Raw genomic sequence first — 23,436 nt, 5'->3', positions numbered from 1 at the left:
TCAAAAATTCAGTTTCACTTCTATTCTCCTCACCTTAAAGAACAAAATATAAACCACAGTGCTCTAAAGTCAGGGGTGATAGAAATCAAGAGGCTAGGAGATGTGGAGTGCGCTGAGGACCCACTGACTCTTTTTTATTTTGACAAAGACAGAGAGAAATTGAGACGGGAGGGGAAGATAGAGAGGGAAAGAGACAGAGACACCTGTAGCCCTGCTTCACGACTCGTGAAGCTTTCCCCCTGCAGGTGGGGACCAGGGGCTTGAACCCGGGTCCTTGCACACTGTAATGTGTGAGCCACCGCCTGCACACCACCCCCACTAACAAAGCCCACCAGCTGGTGTGTTCTCAGCAGAGAATGTGACTGCTTCTCCAACTTGGGGTACTACCTTTCACTTAGTTTGTGCTAGTTTCTTCCTCCTTTTTCTTTTTTTTTATTCCTCCTCTACCATCAAGCCATGTTTATTAGTACAAATCAGAAGCATTTCAACACTGCTCAAATAGTGTGGCGTTTTCACATTGTTATCTATGAAACTCAAAAGATACCGAAAAGATACTCAGTCATTGATTGAGCGATAAAGAGAGAGAACCTGTGCTGAGGAAACAAAAGGGTTGCACAAACACTCTGATTCCGCTGGACTTCTGGCGCCATAGTCAGGTGTTTGATCCCTACCCTGTAGGCAGGGCCCAGCCCAGCTGCTACTGTCTTCCTGGGAAATCTGAATCAGATCCACTTTGGCCCTGAGGGAAGGCTCTCATCTCATCATTTCAAAAAGGGGTTTTGTTCCAAGCATTTCCCAGGCACTTTTAAATTTTACTGTCCTCTGTGTGTGTGTTTAACAACTGTTTGCATGTGACACATGGATAGATGGCAGTTACACATGGGTGAAAAAAGGGTGTCCAGAGGCCTGGTTGTAACAGTGGAATCCCAGGAATTCTAATCTAGTCCTGCACTCCTCCAGCTCAATTATGTCCCCACTGCTTCTCTATCTTTTAAAAGAAGGGAAATCAGACCACACATATCACCATGCATGAGGAGCCGGGTTCAAGCCTCTGGTCCCCACCTGCAGAAGAAAAGCTTCACAAGCAGTGAAACAGTGCTGCAGGTGTCTCCCCCTCTCCTTCTCCCCTCTCCATTTTTCTGTCCTAGCAAATAGAGAGAGAGAGAGAGAGGGGAAGAAAGAAAGAGAGAGAGAGAAAGAAAGAAAAGAAAAAGAGAAAGAAAAAAGAGGAAAATGGCCACCAAAAGTACTGAGCTCCGCCAATTACCCTGGTGGAAATTAGAAAGAAAAGGGAAGAAAGTCTGTCACGTTTCATCAAGCTGTGGTGCTGGGCGACGGCTCACCCAGGGGAGCACCCACTGTAAGATGCACTTGCACCCAGACAGCACAGACGAGACCCCGCACAGGGGAAACTTTGCTGGGACATTGTGCAGATGCAGTCACATCTGCCATGTTTTCCCCTCAGGCTACTAGTTCCCCTGAGAGTTGGGACATTCTGGGAGTGCCTGTTGCGCCATGTTGTGCCCTCAGGACATTGTCTATATCCCCACGATATCTGGAGTGCTTTGGTCACTCCTCCCCCCTCCCATTCTCACGAGAGTTGTCATCCTATCCTGGAGTGCTATGGTTACTCCTCCCCCTTCCCATTCTCATGAAAGCTGCTCCTATAAAAGCCCTTCTTCTTCCGCACCTCGCTCTCTTGCCAGCACTTCACTCCAGTGTTCAGACGCAGGAAAGGTTACTGCGTGAGGCAGCCATTTTCGCTACCTCCACGTGGCCCAACCTGCCTCTCTAGCACCCAACCCTGAGGTGCCAGCGCAAATAAAGATTTGTGTTTCCTCTTCGCTCCGGACCCCTCCTCTCTCTTCTCCGAGAAACTTCACAAGAGGTGGCTGTGCTGTGGTGTCTCTCCTCTCTGCGCCATCCCTCGCTCCATCAACATACCATCTCCCATTGTTCTCTCTTTCTGAACAGCGCCTCCTTCTGTTGAACTAAAGGGATACAATCGCAGAAAAATTAATGGATGAATAAATAAATCAGTAAGGGATACAAATTCTAAATGCCGCTCCATTCAACACACCATAGGAGGAACTGCTTTTGTGGATAATCTGTGCACCTCACATGTCAAATCCCACCGCACAAAGCCCTGAACTCCGTATTCCAGGGAGAACCTGGAAACGCCCAAGTCTGTGGGGTTTTGCTGCCGCCTTGTGGACACACTGCAGAATGCATCTGAATAGAGACCACAACCGCCCAAAGTATCCTTTAAAAATATTAATAAATATAAATAAAGCTTCATTTTTGAAAAATGATAGAAAAACCGTGAAGGTGCTCAGTGGTGGAAATAAGGACTCAGTATGAGCACCTAGTCACCATATGAGAGCAGCTCACAGGGAAGGTTCCTCAGAGAGAGAGCTGTCACGTGGCGTCAGTCTGTCTCTGTCTCTTCTCTCCAGCATACATCCCCCTCCATCCTCCTATCTCCATCCCTTAAACACACCCTCTACCCAAGTACAAAGGCAACCTGCAGGTGCCTAAACCCAAAGATACACTAATGGCAAAATAAACAGTAAATAAGTGACTAAATAAATCAATAATTCAGGCAGGGGTAGATAGCATAATAGTTATGCAAACAGGCCCTCATGCCTAAGGCTCCAAAGTCCCAGGTTCAATCCCCTGCACCACCATAAGCCAGAGCTGAGTAGTGCTCTGGTAATAAATAAATAAACAAACAAATAAATAAATACATAAATACATAAAATAAATCAGTAATTCACTTCAACATATCAAAGGAAAAAGGACTTGTTTTCTGAATAATTTGCGCAACTCACATGTTAGAATCTTCCCCAGTCCACAGAATGCTTAGCAACAACTTGGGTTGTGGTGCTTTGCTACCACCTTGTGGCCATACCTCAGAATGCATCCAAACAGACAAATTGTTAAATGCTCAATATTGTCATGAATGAGCCAGAGTCACTCTAATATCATTATTAAGCCAGTCATCTCAGTTATTTCAGAAAGATCTGCCATCTGATCCTCTGTGTTTTAGAGGCCAACCATTTGTGTCTCGGCACTCTAACGCCAGGGATGCCCTGGGTCAGCTGGGAGCAGATGGGGGTCTGAGGAGGACCCCGGCCCCCAGCACGGCAGCCTCCCATCTGCCAGCGCTCCGCAGACAGGGCAGGGCAGCCTTCTTCTCTGCAAACTTCCTTGAGCTTGGTTTTCTTTGCTTTCTTCTTTTTGACTGCTTTTTGCTTCCTTTCCCTGTTATCAAGCCACGTCTATTTTCACAAATCTCTAGTAACAGACCTGCTTGGACAGTGAGGTGACTCTTGCGTTATCTGTGATTCTGTTTACATGGATTACTCAATTGCTGATGGAATGATCAAGACGGATACACACAGACGAGCAAAGCCCACCTAAGGCTCACAGTTTTGCCTGCAGCCTCTTTGTCCCAGCCCTAAGCATCTCCAGACCAATGTTTGTCCTGTTCTTTTGCCAGAGTTAACCAGATACCAAACATATCGTTCTGTGTTATCTGCCCAGGAAAGGCACCTGGGGCAGGGCTGCCAGAGGCCAGGACAGTGTTCTTCCTCCTGGAGGCAGACCCCAGTCACTGTCTTTCTTGACACTTTGAACAGAGCCAGTGGTGGCCCTGAACAGTCTCATCCTCCTCACCAGGGCTTCTGAGTTTGGTCCCAGGTACCTCCCAGGTCAGTTTCTGCACTGTACTCTCGCCTCAGCCTTTGTATTTTTTTTTTTTTTGACTCCAGGTTTATTGCTGGGGCTTGGTGCCTGCACTACGAATCCACTGCTCCTTGGAGGCCGTTTTTCCCATTTATTGTCATTATTGTTGATATATATCATCAGAGCACTGCTCAGCTCTGGCTTTATGATAGTGAGGGGGGATTGAACCTGGGATTTCAGAGCCTCAGGCAGGAGAGTCTCTTTGCATAACCATTGTGCTATCTACCCCCGCTCCCGTTAGTATTATTGTCATTGCGGTTGTTGTTGCTGGATAGGACAGCGAGAAATAGAGAGAGGAGGGGAGACAGAGAGGGAGAGAGAAAGACGGACACCTACTTCAGTACCAGTGAAGCAACACCCCTACAGGTGGGGAGCCGGGGCCTAGAACCGAGTTCCTTAAGCCGGTCCTTGCGCTTCGCGCCATGTGTGCATAACACTCCACACTACAGCCTGATCCCGCTCAGCTTCTGTATTTAAGAGTTAAGAGCTTATTACTGAGGAAACAGATGCACAGGAATCCAAAAGACAGAGAAACCAGAGGACAAGCCAGTATCTGTGGAGCCTCAGGAAATAAAAATTTGTGGTCAATAAGGCCTTCAAAGTGGCTCTCAAGACATCACACTACGGAGTGCCTGACAGTTCCAATGACACACAGAGGCATTCCTTCACCGGATTTGGTCACAAAGGTCAACTGTATAAATAAAAAGTACCCAAGTGAGTCTTTTGTTCGTTTATTCTTTCTTTCCTCCTCATCCTTCCCCTCCATTTCTTCCTCCTCCTCCTCCATCTCTTCCTCCTCTTCTTCTTTCAGCAGAGAACAACTGAATGAACTAAACCAAGTGAATGCTTCTCATCCACAGAAACTCAAGAGTATGTCTGTAAGCAGAGCCAAGTAGACACAGCTGGGAGCTGAACATTCATTAGACAAATTATCTATTTAAAAAGACTCATTTGGGGTCCAGGTGGTGGTACACCTGGCTAAGTACACACGTTACCATGCGCAAGGAACCAAGTTCAAGCCCTGGTCGCCATTTACACTTTTTATTTAATGGATAGAGACAGCCAGAAATTGAGAGGGAAGGGGGAGAGAGAAGAGGAGAGAGAACTACAGCCCTGCAGGATATAGGTTCAAATACCCGGTGCCCCATATCCTCTCCCCAACTCTCTCTCTCTTCCCTTTCAATTTCTGGCTGTCTCTATCCAATAAATAAAAATAACAATAGGGAGTCGGGCTGTAGCGCAGTGGGTTAAGCGCAGGTGGCGCAAAGCACAAGGACCGGCATAAGGATCCCGGTTCGAACTCCGGCTCCCCACCTGCAGGGAGTCACTTCACAGGCGGTGAAGCAGGTCTGCAGGTGTCTGTCTTTCTCTCCTCCTCTCTGTCTTCCCCTCCTCTCTCCATTTCTCTCTGTCCTATCCAACAACAACGACAACAACAATAATAACTACAACAATAAAACAACAAGGGCAACAAAAGGGAATAAATAAATAAATAATAAATATTTAAAAAAAACAAAAACAATAAATTAAATTTTTTTCTTTAAAGGAACTCTAAGGCAGTGGCTAAGCCCCTTAAACACATATATTTATGTGCATGTACAAGAACCTGTGTCTGAGCCCTACTTCACAAATGGTGAAGCAGGTTTGTAGGTGTCTATCTTTCTCTCTCCCTTTCTTTCTTCCTTCCACTTTCAACTTTTCTGTCTTATCAAAAAGAATAGAAAGAAAGGGGAGAGAGAGAGAGAGAGAAAAAAAAAAAGGAAAAAATGACCAGTGACTTCCTTTTTAAATTTTTTTTTTATTGCCACCAAGGTTATTGCTGGCACTATAAATCCACCAGAGAGACGCTGCAGCAGCGCTTCACCAGTCGTGAAGCTTTCCCCCTGCAGATGGGGACCAGGGGTTTGAACCTAGGTCCTTGAGCATCATAACATGTGCACTCAACCAGGTGTGTCACCACGTGGCCCTGCTTCTCTGTTTCTTTTCCTTTTCTTTAAATACTTATTTATTCTCTTTTGTTGCTCTTGTTGTTTTATTGTTGTAGTTATTACTGTTATTATTGATGTTGTCATTGTTAGATAGGACAGAGAAAAATGAAGAGAGGAAGGGCAGACAGAAAGAGGGAGAGAAAGATAGCAGCAGGTCTGCAGGTGTCTGTCTTTCTCTCCTCCTCTCTGTCTTCCCCTCCTCTCTCAATTTCTGTCTTATCTGACAACAATAACACCTACACCAAGAGCAACAAAATGGGGAAAATAGCCTCCAGGAGCAGTGGATTCATAGTGTAGGCACTGAGCCCCAGAAGTAACCCTGGAGGCAAAAAAAAAAAAAAAAACCAAAAACGTAATCAGTTATCAGAATGGTTTCAATTACTATTATATATTTTAATTTGCTCCTAATTGTGTCTGTTAATTTTCTCCTCTTACAGAGTAAACTTCTCAGAGTCAAGTAGTTTCCTACATAAATTATGATTGAAAAGAATGCTTAATAACAGTAACAAAGGCCACTTGATTTTTCCATTAGTTGAATCACCCTTACTTGGTGATACTGTCAAATACTGTCAAGAGCAACACGATTGCCACCTCAACATGCTTCAGCTCAGACAGTGTCCAGAGACTTCACGTGTGGAATGACAACCCTGCAGCTTCATTACTCGGGTGAGATCTTTCCTTTCATAGTATACTCTAATTCCATCCCAGGTGGTTCATTTTCTAACAAAGTCCCAAAACCTAGATATACACCAGTTTCTGTGAGAGAGAGCATATGTTCACACGTATCCATAAACTACTGCAAAATATATACCTGAAAGCAGAAGTACACTAGAGTTTGCAGTGAGTACCCCCCCCCCCAACACTTCCTCTCCACTATTCCAACCTTTGGGTCCATGATTGCTCAACAATTTGTTTGGCTTTGTATGTTAACTCTTACAGCCACCAGATTCCAGATGCCATCAGGATGCCGGCCAGGCTTCCCTGGACTGAAGACCCCACCAATGCGTCCTGGAGCTCTGCTTCCCCAGAGACCCACCCTACTAGGGAAAGAGAGAGGCAGACTGGGAGTATGGACCGACCAGTCAACGCCCATGTTCAGCAGGGAATCAATTACAGAAAGAAGCCAGACCTTCCACCTTCTGCAACCCACAAAGACCCTGGGTCCATGCTCCCAGAGGGATAGAGAATGGGAAAGCTATCAGGGGAGGGGATGGGATATGGAGATTGGGTGGTGGGAATTGTGTGGAGTTGTACCCCTCCTACCCTATGGTTTTGTTAATTTATCCTTTCTTAAATAAAAAATAAATTTAAAAAATACTATCAAGAGTTACGAATGTTTTATCACTCCTCATTAAGGATGAAGAAACAGGACTTCATACAGATACAATAATTAAACAGACTCTTTGTGTAAAACTGAATTTGTAGTGAGGAGCACTAAGTTCTAGTTATTCACTGAACCACTACTTACTGACTACATGGTAGACCTATACTGAATGTCCCATACTAGTACTTAGTCTCTACAATGACAGATATTTCCAGAGACATGCTATGCAGCCTAATCAACTCCCTGGAAATTGGTTATGGCAGATAAGGAGAGTTTCCTGGGGTAACTGAATATTTCCAGTACATTCTAAACTGTCCAGTGTCCAAGAACCAACTGACAACTCTGTTCATTATCAACTGACATCTGACATCCCAGAGTTTTTGCCTCAAGGTAGAGCTGAACATTTTCTTCTTTTATTCTCCTGACTTCTGTTTCATCCTTACTCTCCATTTTAAAAAAGTAACACAGTGAATAGACTTTCCTTGAGTACTTGCAAAGAAGCTGTGTTCTTCAGTTGGGGCATGTGAGATCAGCGTATGTCAATATTCTCTACTCTGTCGTTCCTTTAAGTGGTATATTATTATCTGTAAGATGAATAATGATGAAGTTATTATTGTTATTTTTAACTATTTAATTCTAATCAAGTCTGAATTAATGTGATTTTTTTCCTCTTCATTACTTAATATTCAGGTACAAATTTTAACTGTATCCTTACATGCATTCAACGATCATTTACTTTATGCCTGCTACATGCCAAGCATTCTTTAAGAATAGTGGTCTACAAACTATGATCTATGTTGTAAATCTGGCTTGTGGGAATCTTCTGTATGCCTTTCAAACTGAAGTGATTCTTGGGGCTGGGCAGTAACGTTGATTGAGTTCACATTACCGTGTGCAAGGCCCAGACCCATAGCAGGGGCATCACAAGCAGTGAAGCAGTGCTAATCCCTCTCTCTCTCTCTGACTCTCCTTCTCCCTCCCCTCTCAACTTCTCTCTATCCTATAAAATAGAAAGAAAGAAAGAAAGAAAGAGAGAGAGAGAAAGAGAGAGAGAGAGAGAAAGAAAGAAAGAGAGAGAGAAAGAGAGAGAGAGAGAGAGAGAAAGAAAGAAAGAAAGAAAGAAAGAAAGAAAGAAAGAAAGAAAGAAAGAAAGAAAGAAAGGAAAAGAAAGAGAGAAAAAGGCCGCCGGGAGTGGTGGATCCAATGCATATAGGCACCGAGCCTCAGTGGCAATTCTGCTATCAATAAAAACAAATTTTATATTTAATTGCCTAAGACAAAATTTAAAAGATAATATTTACACACTTGTTAACTACATTAAACTTACATTTCTCTCAAAAATCTGTGATGACCCAGAGCACCCACCCGGAAGTGTTTCTATTTGTCTCTTACATAAGCACACTACTGTGGATACACACTGTAGTTTCCCACAGTATAAACAGCGTGCTATCCTGTTTTCATTGCAAATGGACATTCAGCACAAAAATGGCCTCATAGACTAAATATTATTAGAAAACAGAGTTTCTCTCTCTTTTTTTATTTGGTCTGGGCCCCTGACCACCACTAGGGATCCAGACACTCTTGGTTGCTAGTCTCCTGCAACCCTACCCCCTCTTCCTATTTTATTTGCTAGGACAAGGGGACAGGGAGAGAAGTGACTTGAAGCTGGTGATTAGGTTCTTTTAAAAAAAACTTTTTATTTTATTTTATTTTACCTTCAGGGTTATTGCTGGGGCTCAAGGCCTACATTACAAATTCACTGCTCCTAGAGGCCTTTTTTTCTTTTTATTCATTTTTGTTGCCCTTGTTGTTGGATAGGACAGAGAGAAATCGAGAGAGAAGGGGAAGACAGGGAAGGGGGAGAGAAAGATAGACACCTGCAGACCTGCTTCACAGCTTGTGAAGTGACCCCCTGCAGGTGGAGAGCCGGGGACTCAAACCCAGAATCCTTATGACAGTCAGTGCGCTTCACTCCATGTGCGCTTAACCCACTGTGCTACCGCCCGGCCCCCTACTTTTTATTTCAATGAGAGAGAAATGGAAAGATAAGAGACCAGGCACCACTCAGCTCTGACTTACAGGTGGTGCTAGGGATCAACCTAGACCTTAGAGACTCAGACATGGGAAGTCTTTTGCAAAACCACTACGCCATCTCCTCAGCCCTGGTGATTAGGTTCTAAATACAAATTTATCTGCATGTGTCAACTAGAAATGTTTCTTACATGGAAGTTTATTTTGCAAATAACAAGAAATAACAAGAGTAAAATTTCCCTCTGAATCATTAAAGAAAACTAGATTCTATTTAACACAGAATTCATGTTAGATATATTTCTTAATTATTTGAAGATCTGTACATCTCAGTTAATTAGACAACATGATTAACTACAGGAAATTGTTACAGTGCGATAATACCAAGTTTACTATACTTGGAGTGCTCAGGCTGAGGAATTAAAAGGAGTAAGAGACAAAATATATTTTAACTATTCATACAGACTTATTAAGCATGGTTGTTTAGACAACTGAGAGACAATTAAGACCCAGTCAGTACAGTGTACAGTAGCAGTTCAAGGGTTTGTGTTGTCTGGTAAAAGGCTACAAATACCCATCACAAAGTCTCAGTCATCCTCTATGACACATCACCTTTACCAGCGTTTGGCTTTTTTCCTTTGGTGAATTAAAAAGAAGACTCTTCTAAAGAACAGGAAGAATGGCAGGCCAGGTGGTGGCGTGCCTGCTTGAGTGCACTAGGACCCTGGTTTGAGGTCCCTGCTTCTCACCTGCAGGGAGCAAGCGTCAAACTTGGTGAAGCAGGGCGGCAGGTCTCTCTGTCTCTGTCTCTGCCCTCTCTCCACGTTTCCCCCTTCTCTCTCAATTTCTTTGTCCTATCCAATAAAAAAGGGGAAGAATGCAGTATTTAGGTAGAGAATACACTGACATTGCTCCAAGGCTACCTAGAAATAACCAAATGAATCATCTACAATGGGTGCCAAACCAATCAATGTTTTATTCAGTATCCTGCATGGCCAGATTCATTTCGCATGTTTAGACTTTAGGAAGGTAGTCTTTGGTGTAACTGTAACACTAACGGTAAAAGGAGAGGACGCATGACATCATCACTGACATGTCTACTACAACAGGAGGGTGGGCGTCCTCCACTGATTTGCCAGCTGTGAGTCTCAGCCACCAGTAGCCAGTGCGTTAGTGAATGAGGCAGTCCTGAGAGAACCGTGGCGACCGTGTAGGACAGCGTAACCGTCACTCACACCTGCTGCCTGCACCCTTATTCCCAGAGCGTAATGAGGAACCAGTGCTTCCACCATTGAAAACACCCTTAACATTTTTATTGAAGGCTTTGGAAACCTAGGAGTAAATTCTTTTTTTATTTCCCTAGGAGAAATTCTAAGTAACTCAGTGTGAAGGACACTAAGACTTCACTGTAGAGCATTTCCACCAGCACCGATGACTCTCCTGGCTTATTGTTTCCTAAATTCCACATCCTATTTGTTTGACTCTGCTGTCAAGATGTGCAGATATACACTCTTTGGAGGACAGAAAAATCAGTCCAGTATTCTCTCACGTTCATCACCCTCCTTGCAAAGCATGTTCTAGACTGCGGATTTCAGGAATCTTTTTTGAGGGCCATCGAGTACCCCAAATTCTCTGCTGGAGAGGCAGTTTGCTGATTATCCATACTCAGATTTTGCATCGTTGCCTATTTATGAAAAACCAAGTCTCCGCTTGTTTTTACTTAATGTGTGAAGTAATGCCACAGTTAGGCTATTCCTGAAAGTCTTGGGCACATTAACTTTGTTTCTCTGTCCAAATCTTTATCAGTTTAGAGAACCCTTCTCCCAGCTGCCTCCATTTCCAGAAAAATTCCCTCAGTCCATGAAAGGAACTTTACTTTTTTTCCCAACTTTTTAAAAATTATTTTCCCATGATATTGGGAGTTTAATGGTTTATAGTACAACTGTTGACATGTAGGTCCAACCTCTTCTTGCCACAACTGTTGACATGTAGGTCCAACCTCTTCTTGCCTCACGGTAACCAGCTCTGTGTCACCTTGCAGGCTCCAGGTGGTCCTGTGAGATCTAACAGAAACTAGATCCCAACTCAGAGTTGCTAGTTGCTGCCTTCTCCACAAATTGTCCTTCTTTTCTCCAGAGTCCTCTAGTACTCTGAGGATTTCTCTGTCAAGGATCCTGGTCTCAGGATCTGTTTCTAGGCAATCCACATATTTATGAAAATAATCCTTGGGAGTCGGGCTGCAGCGCAGCAGGTTAAACGCAGGTGGCGCAAAGCACAAGGACAAGCGTAAGGATCCAGGTTTGAGCCCCGGCTCCCCACCTTCAGGGGAGTCGCTTCACAGGCGGTGAAGCAGGTCTGCAGGTGTCTATGTTTCTCTCCCCCTCTCTGTCTTCCCCTCCTCTCTCCATTTCTCTCTGTCCTATCCAACAACAACAACAGCAATGATAACTACAACAATAAAACAACAAGGGCAACAAAAGGGAATAAATAAATTAAATATTAAAAGAAAATAATCCTTATGCTTTTGTCTCATATTATACAGACAAAAATTATAAATCACAAAAGACATAACTTGAGTAATGCAAATAGTAATTCTGAATTGTTGCTGATGTTTTGAATGAACTGGTAAAACTTGGGTATGTGTTTAAAATTATTTTTGATAGAAGGTGAGAGGGAGATGTGGAGAAGCAGAGACTGCGACATTGCTTCACTTTTTGTGAAGCTTCCTCCCCGCAGGTAGGGCTTAGGGATTTGAACCTGGGTCCTTGCTTATAGTAAGATTATGTTCTGCATGTACATATATTATCTAACTACATCCATACTGCTACAACATACCACACCTTTTTGTGAGCACAAGGCATTTATTTTTGCAGACAAGACTGTGGTGGTAAGAAGACAGTCACAGAGAGTGGATGTATTCACTTGAGAAAAAACTGGCTGTCGATCTGCTACAGCTTGATGAAGGTATGTCTGTGGGAAATGAATCTTCCATTCCCTTTTTTTATTCAAGCTAGAATAGTCCAGAGAGTGCTTCATCCTTTTTTCTTTTTCTTTTTAAATTTTTAATATTTATTTTCCCTTTTTGTTGCCCTTGTTGTTTTTCATTGTTGTTGTAGTTATTACTGTTGTTGCTGTTGTTGTTGTTAGATAGGACAGAGAGAAATGGAGAGAGGAGGGGAAGACAGAGAGGGGGTGAGAAAGAGAGACACCTGCAGACCTGCTTCACCTGAAGCCTGTGAATCGACTCCCCTGCAGGTGGGGAGCTGGGGCCTTGAACCAGGATCCTCACACTGGTCCTTGCGCTTGGCACCACGTTGTTTAACCCGCTGCGCTAACGCCTGACTTCCCATCCTTTTCTTTAAATGGCTTTCAGGGCATCCCACCTGCAGGGGTAAAGCTTCATAAGTGGTGAAGCAGAGTTGCAGCAGTCTCTCTCACTCTGTCTCCCCTATCCTCTCAAAGAGCCAGAGCTCTTTCTATCCAATAAATAAATAAAGATAATAAAAAAAAACCTTTAAAAATTTTAAAAATAAATATAAGGTGAATTCCTAATCACACTGTGCTTATTTGAAAGCAAATCCACTGCAACTCTCCTCATACCTAGTGCTGAAACTTTCAAGCATTGTTTCTAGTTTATTGGGGTCAAGAGTGAATTTGAAGGACTATTTCCTAGTATAAGTTCAGATACAACTAAGTGGAAATATCTTCCAAAAGAACTCAAGTGCGTCACTGAAGGGCCCAAAACAGGTTGGCTTGGCATTTTGTGAGGATGAGAATCATAGGGACAATATATCGACAGGAAAGTGGTCAGCTTTCCTCAGACTCCAGTTAAGAGTAGTGGGGACAAGGATCACCTTCACAGCTTTCACTCATCTGTCAGAGAAGGTCAGGGCAAGAGAGAAAAACACAAGCAGAGTCAGGACGGTAGCCCCATGATAAAGCTTTCTGACTGGAAATCTGAGGCACCGGGTTCAAAACCCTCAGGAGAGGAGGGAAATTTTAACAGTATGAACATTTTAACCCATGTAGAAATTACAGAGTGAACCTGGAATGTGGGAAGTGCAAATGTCTTGTCTCAGTTCCTGGGTTTCTTGTTTATCTTTGTGTAGTTTGCTTTAGATTCGTGGAAGTCTTTTAGTTTGATGTAATCCCATTTATTTCATCTGTTTTCATCTCACGTGTCCACGGTGTTGAGTCTCCAAATACATCTCTAATGTTAAGATCCTGAAGTGTTTTGCTGGTGTATTCTTCTATGTATCTTATAGTTTCAGATCTAATAGCCATTTGATTCATTTTGAGCTTGTTTTTGTGCATGGTGTTGCATAGTGGTCTAGTTTCATATTTCTACATGTACAGTTTTTTTCCCAGCACCATTTATTGAAGAGAACTTTTCCCCACTGAATGATTTTCGACCATTTTTCATATGTTTAGTGACATTCATTAAATGTGTGGGCTCTTGCTTCTGTTCCATTGGCCTAAGTGTCCATTTTAATTATAAACTACATCTTTTTTAACCTTCCACTCCCCACCAGAAGTGCCATGATAATTATGTTTTTTTGTTGTTCCATATGATTTTTTTGGCTAATTTATTCAAGTTCTTGAAGAATGTCATTGACTATTTGGGAGAGATTAAACGAAACCTGTACAATGCTTTTGGTAGAATGGCCATTTTAATGTTTATCCTTTCAACCTGTGAATGATGGAGGCTCTTCTATTTCTTTGGGTCATTCTCTATTTTAATTTTTTTTGGGGCTTCTAGGACTTCTGGAGGCGGAGCTACCAGCAGCAGATCACTTTCTCTCCTCTCCTCTCCTCTTCTCTCCTCTCCCGGATCAGATAGTAATACCAAAGGAGACCACCCGGGACCGAAACAAGACAGGACTAGAATGACCACAGGAACCCAGTAAATCACCCGTGAGTACAAACACGCGTGGCTGGTGACAGAGAGGAGAGAGGGGCCTAAGGAGAGATTAAGTGACTGCTAACAGTTCAGCAGTTTATCAGTTGAGACACCACCTCCAGTCTGCTCTACAACAAGGGGACAGCTGAAGGGAGGAAAGGACTCCCCAGAGACTCACCAAGTGCAACTCTGAGTCTCCATCGCTACTACCCTCAGAATCTGGAGCAGCAACAGGGAGGGACACCAGGGGACAGAGATCTAACCGGGAAACTCAGGAGAAGACCTATACCTCTGTGGCATAGCTGAGGGGCTGTGAAAGTCTCTTTGCATAACCACTGGATTATCTCTGCCACACCCTGCTTTTTTTTTTTTATTAAAGAAAGGATTAATTAACAAAACCATAGGGTAGGAGGGGTACAACTCCACACAATTCCCACCGCCCAATCTCCATATCCCACCCCCTCCCCCGATAGCTTTCCCATTCTCTATCCCTCTGGGAGCATGGACCCAGGGTCATTGAGGGTTGCAGAAGGTAGAAGGTCTGGCTTCTGTAATTGCTTCCTCGCTGAACATGGGCGTTGACTGGTCGGTCCATACTCCCAGTCTGCCTCTCTCTTTCCCTAGTAGGATGGGACACCCTGCTTTATCTCTTGGTCAGGAGTCAGTGATTAAGCTAAGAAGTCTATTGACAGTTTAAAAGCCCTCAGGCTCCCATAGCCTACAGGGAAGAAAAAAAAAAAGAGGCTTTTACACCACTGAGCTCCAACTCAGGGACTGAAAAAAATGTTAACTTCCACCAAGGTAAAACCTTTAATTACTTAGACACAAGTCAATCCAGGCAATAGTGATCAATAATTTGAAAAGTACTGATAAAGGGAACTCATAACATAATATATAAAATGGTTAAAACAACAAGAAAAAATATTGGAGACTCGAACCAGGACAAGAGTCCAGCTAAAAGTCCTCCAGAGGGTGAAGCACAAAACAACAAGTTCAACATCCAAACATTAGCTAAGGAAATAATAACAGGAGTGAGTAAAGAATGTGAAAAAATTGTAATCAGAAATGCAGGAACAACAAATGAGAATATGGAAGAAAATTCTAATTATCTCATGGTTATTAGAGAGCTGAAAGCTGAAATCGCTGAGCTAAGAAGGCAACTAACTGAACAAGCTAAAACAGTATCAGAGCAGGGCAACAAAATAGATCAACTCCAGAAAGCAGTAGAGGGCAGAGAGAATAGAATTTATGAGGCTGGGGAGTCAGGCGGTAGCGCAGCGGGTTAAGCGCAGGTGGCGCAAAGCACAAGGACCGGTGTAAGGATCCCGGTTCGAGCCCCTGGCTCCCCACCTGCAGGGGAGTCGCTTCACAGGCGGTGAAGCTGGTCTGCAGGTGTCTGTCTTTCTCTCATCCTCTCTGTCTTCCCCTCCTCTCTCCATTTCTCTCTGTCCTATCCAACAACAACAACAAGAATAATAACTACAACAATACAACAACAAGGACAAAAAAGGGAATAACTAAATATTGAAAAAAATAAAAAGGAAAAAAAATTAAAAAAAAAAAGAATCTATGAGGCTGAAGACAGAATTAGCAAGATTGAGGATGAATTAGAGACAACTAAAATGAAGTAAGAGATCTCAAAAAGAGATTAGGAGATGCTGAAAACAACAACAGAGTCCTATGGGATGATTTCAAAAGAAACAATATACGCATTATTGGCTTACCAGAGGAAGAAAGAGAAGGGGAGGAAGAAAGCATTCTCCAGGCCATAATAGCTGAAAATTTCTCTAGTCTAGACAACACCAAAGACATAAAGATTCAAGAAGCCCAGAGGGTCCCAAACAGAATTAACCCAGACCTAAAGACACCAAGACATGTCATACTTAGAATGGAAAGGAATAAGGATAAAGAAAGGATCCTCAAGGCTGCAAGAGAAAAACAGAGTCACCTACAAAGGAAAACCCATAAGATTAGCAGCAGACTTCTCCATACAAACACTACAGGCCAGAAGAGAATGGCAAGATATCTATCAAGTGCTCAATGAGAAAGGCTTTCAGCCAAGAATACTATATCCTGCTAGACTGTCAGTCAGACTAGATGGAAGCATCAAAACCTTCTCAGACAAGCAACAGTTGAAGGAAGCAACCATCACCAAGCCTGCCCTGAAAGAAGTTCTGAAAGGTCTCCTATAAACAACCAGAACACCACAAATAGGACATATATCAAAACACTCTAAAACTCTTCAAGAATGGCGTTAAAATATCTTCAATCTTGGATATCAATAAATGTCAATGGCCTGAACTCACCTATTAAAAGACACAGAGTAGGAAGATGGATCAGAAAACACAACCCAACAATATGTTGTCTACAGGAAACTCACCTAACTCAACAAGACAAACACAGACTTAAAGTGAAAGGATGGAAAACTATAATAGAAGCCAATGGCCCACAAAAAAGGGCAGGAACAGCTATTCTCATATCTGACATGATAGACTTTAAAATAGATAAGATTAAAAAAGATAGGAATGGACACTACTTAATGCTCAGAGGATCAGTCAATCAAGAGGACTTAACAATTATTAATATCTATGCACCCAATGAGAAGCCATCTAAATACATCAAACTTCTACTGAAAGAGCTACGGCAATATATTAACAGTAACACAATCATAGTAGGGGACTTCAACACCCCACTCTCTCAACTTGACAGATCATCCAGGAAGAAAATCAGTAAAGACATAAGGGAGCTAAATGAAGAGATAGATAAACTAGAACTATTGGACATTTTCAGAGTCATTCATCCCAAGAAACTGGAATACACATTTTACTCAAATCCACATGGATCATTCTCAAGGATAGACCATAGGTTAGGCCACAAAGACAGCATCAGCCAATTCAAGAGCACTGAAATCATCCCAAGCATCTTCTCAGACCACAGTGGAATTAAACTAATACTTAACAATCAACAAAAGATTAGTAACAGTCCCAAAATGTGGAAGCTTAACAGTACACTTCTTAACAACTTCTGGGTCAAAGAGGAAATCAAGGAAGAAATCAAAATGTTTCGAGAGTTCAATGAAAATGAAGACACAAGCTATCAAAATATTTGGGACACAACTAAAGCAGTCCTAAGAGGGAAGTTCATAGCTATACAAGCACACATTAGGAAACAAGAAAAGGCACAAATAAACAGCCTGATCGCACATCTTAAAGACCTAGAAGAAGAACAACAAAGGAATCGTAAAGCAACCAGAAGGACAGAAATCACTAAAGTTAGGGCAGAAATAAATAACATTGAGAATAGGAAAACCATACAAAAGATCAATGAAAGTAAATGTTGGTTCTTTGAAAGAGTGAACAAAATCGACAAACCGGGAGTCGGGCTGTAGCGCAGCGGGTTAAGCGCAGGTGGCGCAAAGCACAAGGACCGGCATAAGGATCCCGGTTCGAACCCCGGCTCCCTACCTGCAGGGGAGTCGCTTCACAGGCGGTGAAGCAGGTCTGCAGGTGTCTATCTTTCTCTCCCCCTCTCTGTCTTCCCCTCCTCTCTCCATTTCTCTCTGTCCTATCCAACAACGACAACAACAACAATAACTACAACAATAAAACAAGGGCAACAAAAGGGAATAAATAAATAAAATAAATATTTAAAAAAATCGACAAACATTTAGCCAGACTCACAAAACAAAAAAGGGAGAAGACCCAAATAAATCGGATAGTAAATGAAAGAGGAGATATCACAACAGACATTGCAGAAATTCAACATATCATGCGAGGCTTCTATGAACAACTATATGCCACCAAGCTAGAGAACCTGGAAGAAATGAATGATTTCCTAGATACCTACCAACTTCCAAAACTAAGTCAAGAGGAAGTGGATAACATGAACAGGCCCATCACAGCTAATGAAATTGAAACAGTTATCAAAAATCTTCCCAAAAATAAAAGTCCTGGACTGGATGGTTTTACAAATGAATTCAACAAAACTTTCAAAGAAGAACTAATACCTCTACTTTTAAAAGTCTTCCAGAAGATTGAAGACACTGGAATACTCCCTGCCAGCTTCTATGAAGCCAACATCACCCTGATACCAAAAGCAGACAGGGACACAACCAAAAAAGAAAACTACAGACCAATATCTCTGATGAACATAGATGCCAAAATATTGAACAAAATTCTAGCCAACCGGATACAGCAGTATATCAAAAAGATTGTCCATCATGACCAAGTGGGGTTTATCCCAGGCATGCAAGGTTGGTTTAATATACGTAAGTCAATCAATGTGATCCACCACATCAACAAAAGCAAGACCAAAAACCACATGGTCATATCAATAGATGCAGAGAAAGCCTTTGAGAAAATACAACATCCCTTTATGATCAAAACACTACAAAAAATGGGAATAGATGGAAAATTCCTCAAGATAGTGGAGTCTATATATAGCAAACCTACAGCCAACATCATACTCAATGGTGAAAAACTGGAAGCATTTCCCCTCAGATCAGGTACTAGACAGGGCTGCCCACTATCGCCATTACTATTCAACATAGTGTTGGAAGTTCTTGCCATAGCAATCAGGCAGGAGCAAGGAATTAAAGGCATACAGATTGGAAGAGAAGAAGTCAAACTCTCCTTATTTGCAGATGACATGGTAGTATACATGGAAAAACCTAAGGAATCCAGCAAGAAGCTTTTGGAAATCATCAGGCAATACAGTAATGTGTCAGGCTATAAAATTAACATTCAAAAGTCAGTGGCATTCCTCTATGCAAACACTAAGTTAGAAGAAATTGAAATCCAGAAATCAGTTCCTTTTTCTATAGCAACAAAAACTATAAAATATCTAGGAGTAAACCTAACCAAAGAAGTGAAAGACTTGTATACTGAAAATTATGAGTCACTACTCAAAGAAATTGAAAAAGACACAAAGAAGTGGAAACATCTTCCATGTTCATGGGTTGGTAGAATTAACATCATCAAAATGAATATATTACCCAGAGCCATCTACAAATTTAATGCTATCCCCATCAAGATCCCAAGCACATTTTTTAGGAGAATAGAAAAAATGTTACAAATGTTTATCTGGAACCAGAAAAGACCTAGAATTGCCAAAACAATCTTGAGAAAAAAGAACAGAACCGGAGGCATCACACTCACAGATTTCAAACTGTATTATAGGGCCATTGTCATCAAAACTGCTTGGTACTGGAACATGAACAGACACACTGACCAGTGGAATAGAATTGAGAGCCCAGAAATGAGGCCCCATACCTATGGACATCTAATCTTTGACAAAGGGGCCCAGACTATTACATGGGGAAAGCAGAGTCTCTTCAACAAATGGTGTTGGAAACAATGGGTTGAAACATGCAGAAGAATGAAACTGAATCACTGTATTTCACCAAATACAAAAGTAAATTCCAAGTGGATCAAGGACTTGGATGTTAGACCAGAAACTATCAGATACTTAGAGGAAAATATTGGCAGAACTTTTTTCCGCATAAATTTTAAAGACATTTTCAATGAAACGAATCCAATTACAAGGAAGACTAAGGCAAGTATAAACCTATGGGACTACATACAATTAAAAAGCTTCTTCACAGCAAAAGAAACCACTACCCAAACCAAGAGACCCCTCACAGAATGGGAGAAGATCTTTACATGCCATACATCAGATAAGAGTTTAATAACCAACATATATAATGAGCTTGCCAGACTCAACAACAAGACAACAAATAACCCCATCCAAAAATGGGGGGAGGACTTGGACAGAATATTCACCACAGAAGAGATCCAAAAGGCTGAGAAACACATGAAAAAATGTTCCAAGTCTCTGATTGTCAGAGAAATGCAAATCAAGACAACGAGATATCACTTCATTCCTGTGAGAATGTCATACATCAGAAAAGGTAACAGCAGCAAATGCTGGAGAGGGTGTGGGGTCAAAGGAACCCTCCTGCACTGCTGGTGGGAATGTCAATTGGTCCAACCTCTGTGGAGAACAGTCTGGAGAACTTTCAGAAGGCTAGAAATGGACCTATCCTATGACCCTGCAATTCCTCTCCTGGGGATATATCCTAAGGAACCCAACACATCCATCCAAAAAGATCTGTGTACACATATGTTCTTGGCAACACAATTTGTAATAGCCAAAACTTGGAAGCAACCCAGGTGTCCAACAACAGATGAGTGGCTGAGCAAGTTGTGGTATATATACACAATGGAATACTACTCAGCTGTAAAAAATGGTGACTTCACTGTTTTCAGCCGATCTTGGATGGACCTTGAAAAAATCATGTTGAGTGAAATAAGTCAGAAACAGAAGGATGAATATGGGATGATCTCACTCTCAGCCCTAAGTTGAAAAACAAGATTAGAAAAGAAAACACAAGTCGAACCTGAAGTGGAATTGGAGTATTACACCAAAGTAAAAGACTCTGGGGTGGGTGGGTGGGTGGGGAGAATACAGGTCCATGAAAGATGATGAATGACATAGTAGGGGTTGTATTGTTAAATGGGAATCTGGGGAATGTTATGCATGTACAAACTATTGTATTTACTGTTGAATGTAAGACATTAATTCCCCAATAAAGAAATAAATTATTTAAAAAAAATTTTTTTCACCTCCTTTGTGAGATTCATTCCAACCAAGTAGCTTATCTCTTGGGGTTCAACAGTAAATGAGATGGAATCTTTCAGTTGCCTTTGCTTTGACCCAGCATTTATATATAGTACAGATCATGTAAGTCAGTGATGAGGAAGTCGAGAAACATCTAGATGTTTGGATGGAGGTTGGGGGAGGAACAGCATAAAGAGAGTCTAATGCCTAAGGCTCCACAGTCCCAGGTTCAATCCCACCATAAGCCAGAACTGAACAGTACTCTGGTAAAAAATTAATTAAAATAAATAAAAACATCTAGATATTTTATTATTCAGTTCTCATAATGGTGTCAGTACAAGGACCAGTGTGATGTTGTGGACTTGTGAACAGATATCAGGATCCTGTGAGTGCAAACATGGCTGCATTTTTTGGGGGGTGGGGAGGAGTCCACTGACATGTGCCCTAGTTGGACAGTGCAGGTGCAGGATGTCTTTGAGGAAAGGTAGGGAGACAATAGCATCAGATGTATTATGGGTTGTGCTCACAAGCTCATTACTTGTCATGAGGACAAGCAGTGGCGATCAAAGTCCCTACCTGGGGAGGGCCCTTCTCCTAGACAGGCATTTCTTAGGATGCAGTGATTTCTGCAGGGGCCACAACAAGTGAGTGAAGAGAAGTTTCAAGCCTTGTTGGTGGCTTAAGCCTTGACAATTGCTCCACACATCTCCTTGGGAAAGTCACTACTGTTAATTTTTCCCCATAGTGGAGATAATTGGATACTGGTGACAAGCACATAGCGGTAGGTAGTGGTAGCATCAGTCTTCCCCAGAAAGACTGATACTAGCACATGGAGTCCTCTGTGGGGTCCTCCTCACATGAGCTGTGTCTGGGGAGTTCCTTGTGTGTCAGGACCCTCCATGGCCACATCCTGGCCTTGACTTCCTCCCAACATGTGACGTCACTATGACCTTAGTACATAGCTGTGGAAACCAAGGCTCCAAAGGAAGATCTCTCCAGGGGCTCCAGACATAATGACCACAGCGAGGACCTTCCCTCACTCTTCCCTGCTTTTGTGTCTCGCCTACTCCTCTAAATCCTGGGCTTCACTCTTCCTCCAGTGAGAGCCTGGCAAGTAACCCCTAGGACCGTTGCCTTCTGCTTTGGGGCTTCTGTTTCTGGACAGAAAAAAGGCCCGCGGCTCACACAGGTCTCCCCCAGCAGCTTCAGAATAAGTGGCCACTGAGTGGCTGACTGAGCGCTGAGCAGTGAGACCTGCCTCCCTCCTCCCTGGGCAGAGCACACCCTCCCGCTGTGTGTGTGGGGGGTGTTCACAGCTGCAGGACCCTGGGGGTGTGATGGCTGCTGTGTCTATGCCAGCTCCCTGATCCTCTGACCTTCTATAACCTGCCATAGGTGCCTCCCTGTGCCTGGTGCCTTGTTTAGGCCCTTTCTGCTCACACAGGCTGTTGCATCTGAGCCCTTCGCCTGGGTGCAGCCAGGCCAGGTCCTCATCCAGGAGACGCTGAGCTGCTGGATGTGCTTCCTGACCAAGGGGGAGAGCAGGCACAAGAGTGCAGTGTGTCCCTCTCTCCTGAGGGCAGAGCCAAGCTGCAAGCTCGCTCAGGTGAGTCAGGGAGAGAAGGAGTAGGGAGAAAGGAGAGGGGGATGGGGGGACAGCTTTGGGCTGGTCCATGAGGCGGGGGGGGGGGGGGGGGGGGCAGTGAGGGTTGGCTGTGGCTGCACAGCCTAAGGACACACCAAATGACCATGGAGTCTGGTATTTAGAAGAAGTATAACCTTTTTATGGTCATTCTGGTTAAGAAAAAGTCAATAAAAACACAAAGCAATGCAAACATGATTGTACGATAAACAAACAAATGCAAGTACCTTCCAGAGAGACTCTGTGACCAGTTCCTGTATGGGAAGGAAGCCTTTCCAGCAGATCCTCCTCTGCTGACTGAGAGAGCTGTGCAGCGGGTGGGGGCAGCCCTTCTGATGTGCCCAGTTTGGATGGGGCATCCACACCTACAGCCCGTTCCAGTGTCTGGGCCTCCGTGGGAGAAAGTGCTGTGGCCACTTGACACCTTCACAAGGTTCTAAAGATGCAAGAGAGTCAGCTCTCAAGGCTTTGACTAAATGAAACCTCAGCCCAAGGCCTTGGGGGGTTAGCCTTGCCCCTCCCCAGGATGCCTGTCCTGCTGCTTCCTGCCAAGTGGGGGTGTGAGGCCTCTCTCTGTTCCTGATGCTGCACCAGCATCTGGAGGCTCCTCTCCATGCCTCACACCAGCCCAGCCCACTGGGCGCTCTCTGTGCTCAGGCTCCCTGTCCTTAGGAGGCCTGTGAAGCACAATGTCACTGTAAAGGTGGTCGCCACTTGCCACCAACTGCACACAACAGCCCTCGTGGAGGCATCTGTCTGCTACCTGTGCAGGAAGTCCTCCCAGGTCATGTTTGGTGATGAGGATATAAGGCACGTGGCTGTGGAGACTCCTCATTCTCAGTGGGCAACAGCCACTTCCCTCGAAGAGGGGCTCCATGTCCATATTGGTTCTCACCAGAAACTCTGGCCTCAGGGCCCTGCACACCGTCAGGGCTGTTGCTTCTGCCCCTTGACTCTGCCACTAGATCAGTACAGACCTGTGTCTGCACAGACCTCCCCGGGGATTGGGGACACATCCTCCAAGTTGGGGACAGACCTCAGGCAGAAGGGACCACCCCAGCAAACCCCCACCAACAAGCCAGCCCTGACCTGGTGTGTGACCAGAGGCTTCCCTCCTGCTAGTCACAGGCCTCCACACATGATTGAACACACACACACACACACACACACACACACACACACACACACA

General features: G+C 43.4%; 1 protein-coding gene and 1 long non-coding RNA gene across 3 annotated transcripts in view; one reads left to right on the top strand and one right to left on the bottom strand.

Moving 5' to 3' along the window:
• The window catches only part of RIOX2 (ribosomal oxygenase 2), a 365,565-nt gene that overhangs the window by 333,667 nt on the left and 8,462 nt on the right, over positions 1-23,436 (bottom strand). The gene's annotated exons all lie outside the window — the stretch shown is intronic.
• Positions 7,407-22,692, top strand: LOC132532824 (uncharacterized). Of its 2 annotated transcripts, XR_009544765.1 has the most exons (4): positions 7,407-7,449; positions 11,961-12,051; positions 22,001-22,211; positions 22,482-22,692. It is a non-coding gene; the product is annotated as an uncharacterized LOC132532824 (long non-coding RNA). The 2 variants fall into 2 exon arrangements; XR_009544764.1 differs by lacking the exon at positions 7,407-7,449 and having other exon boundaries at positions 11,669-12,051.

The sequence above is a fragment of the Erinaceus europaeus genome, chromosome 14 (assembly GCF_950295315.1).
Source record: "Erinaceus europaeus chromosome 14, mEriEur2.1, whole genome shotgun sequence".
NCBI classification, from domain to species: Eukaryota; Metazoa; Chordata; class Mammalia; order Eulipotyphla; family Erinaceidae; genus Erinaceus; species Erinaceus europaeus.
This window is presented reverse-complemented; position numbering and strand designations above follow the sequence as displayed.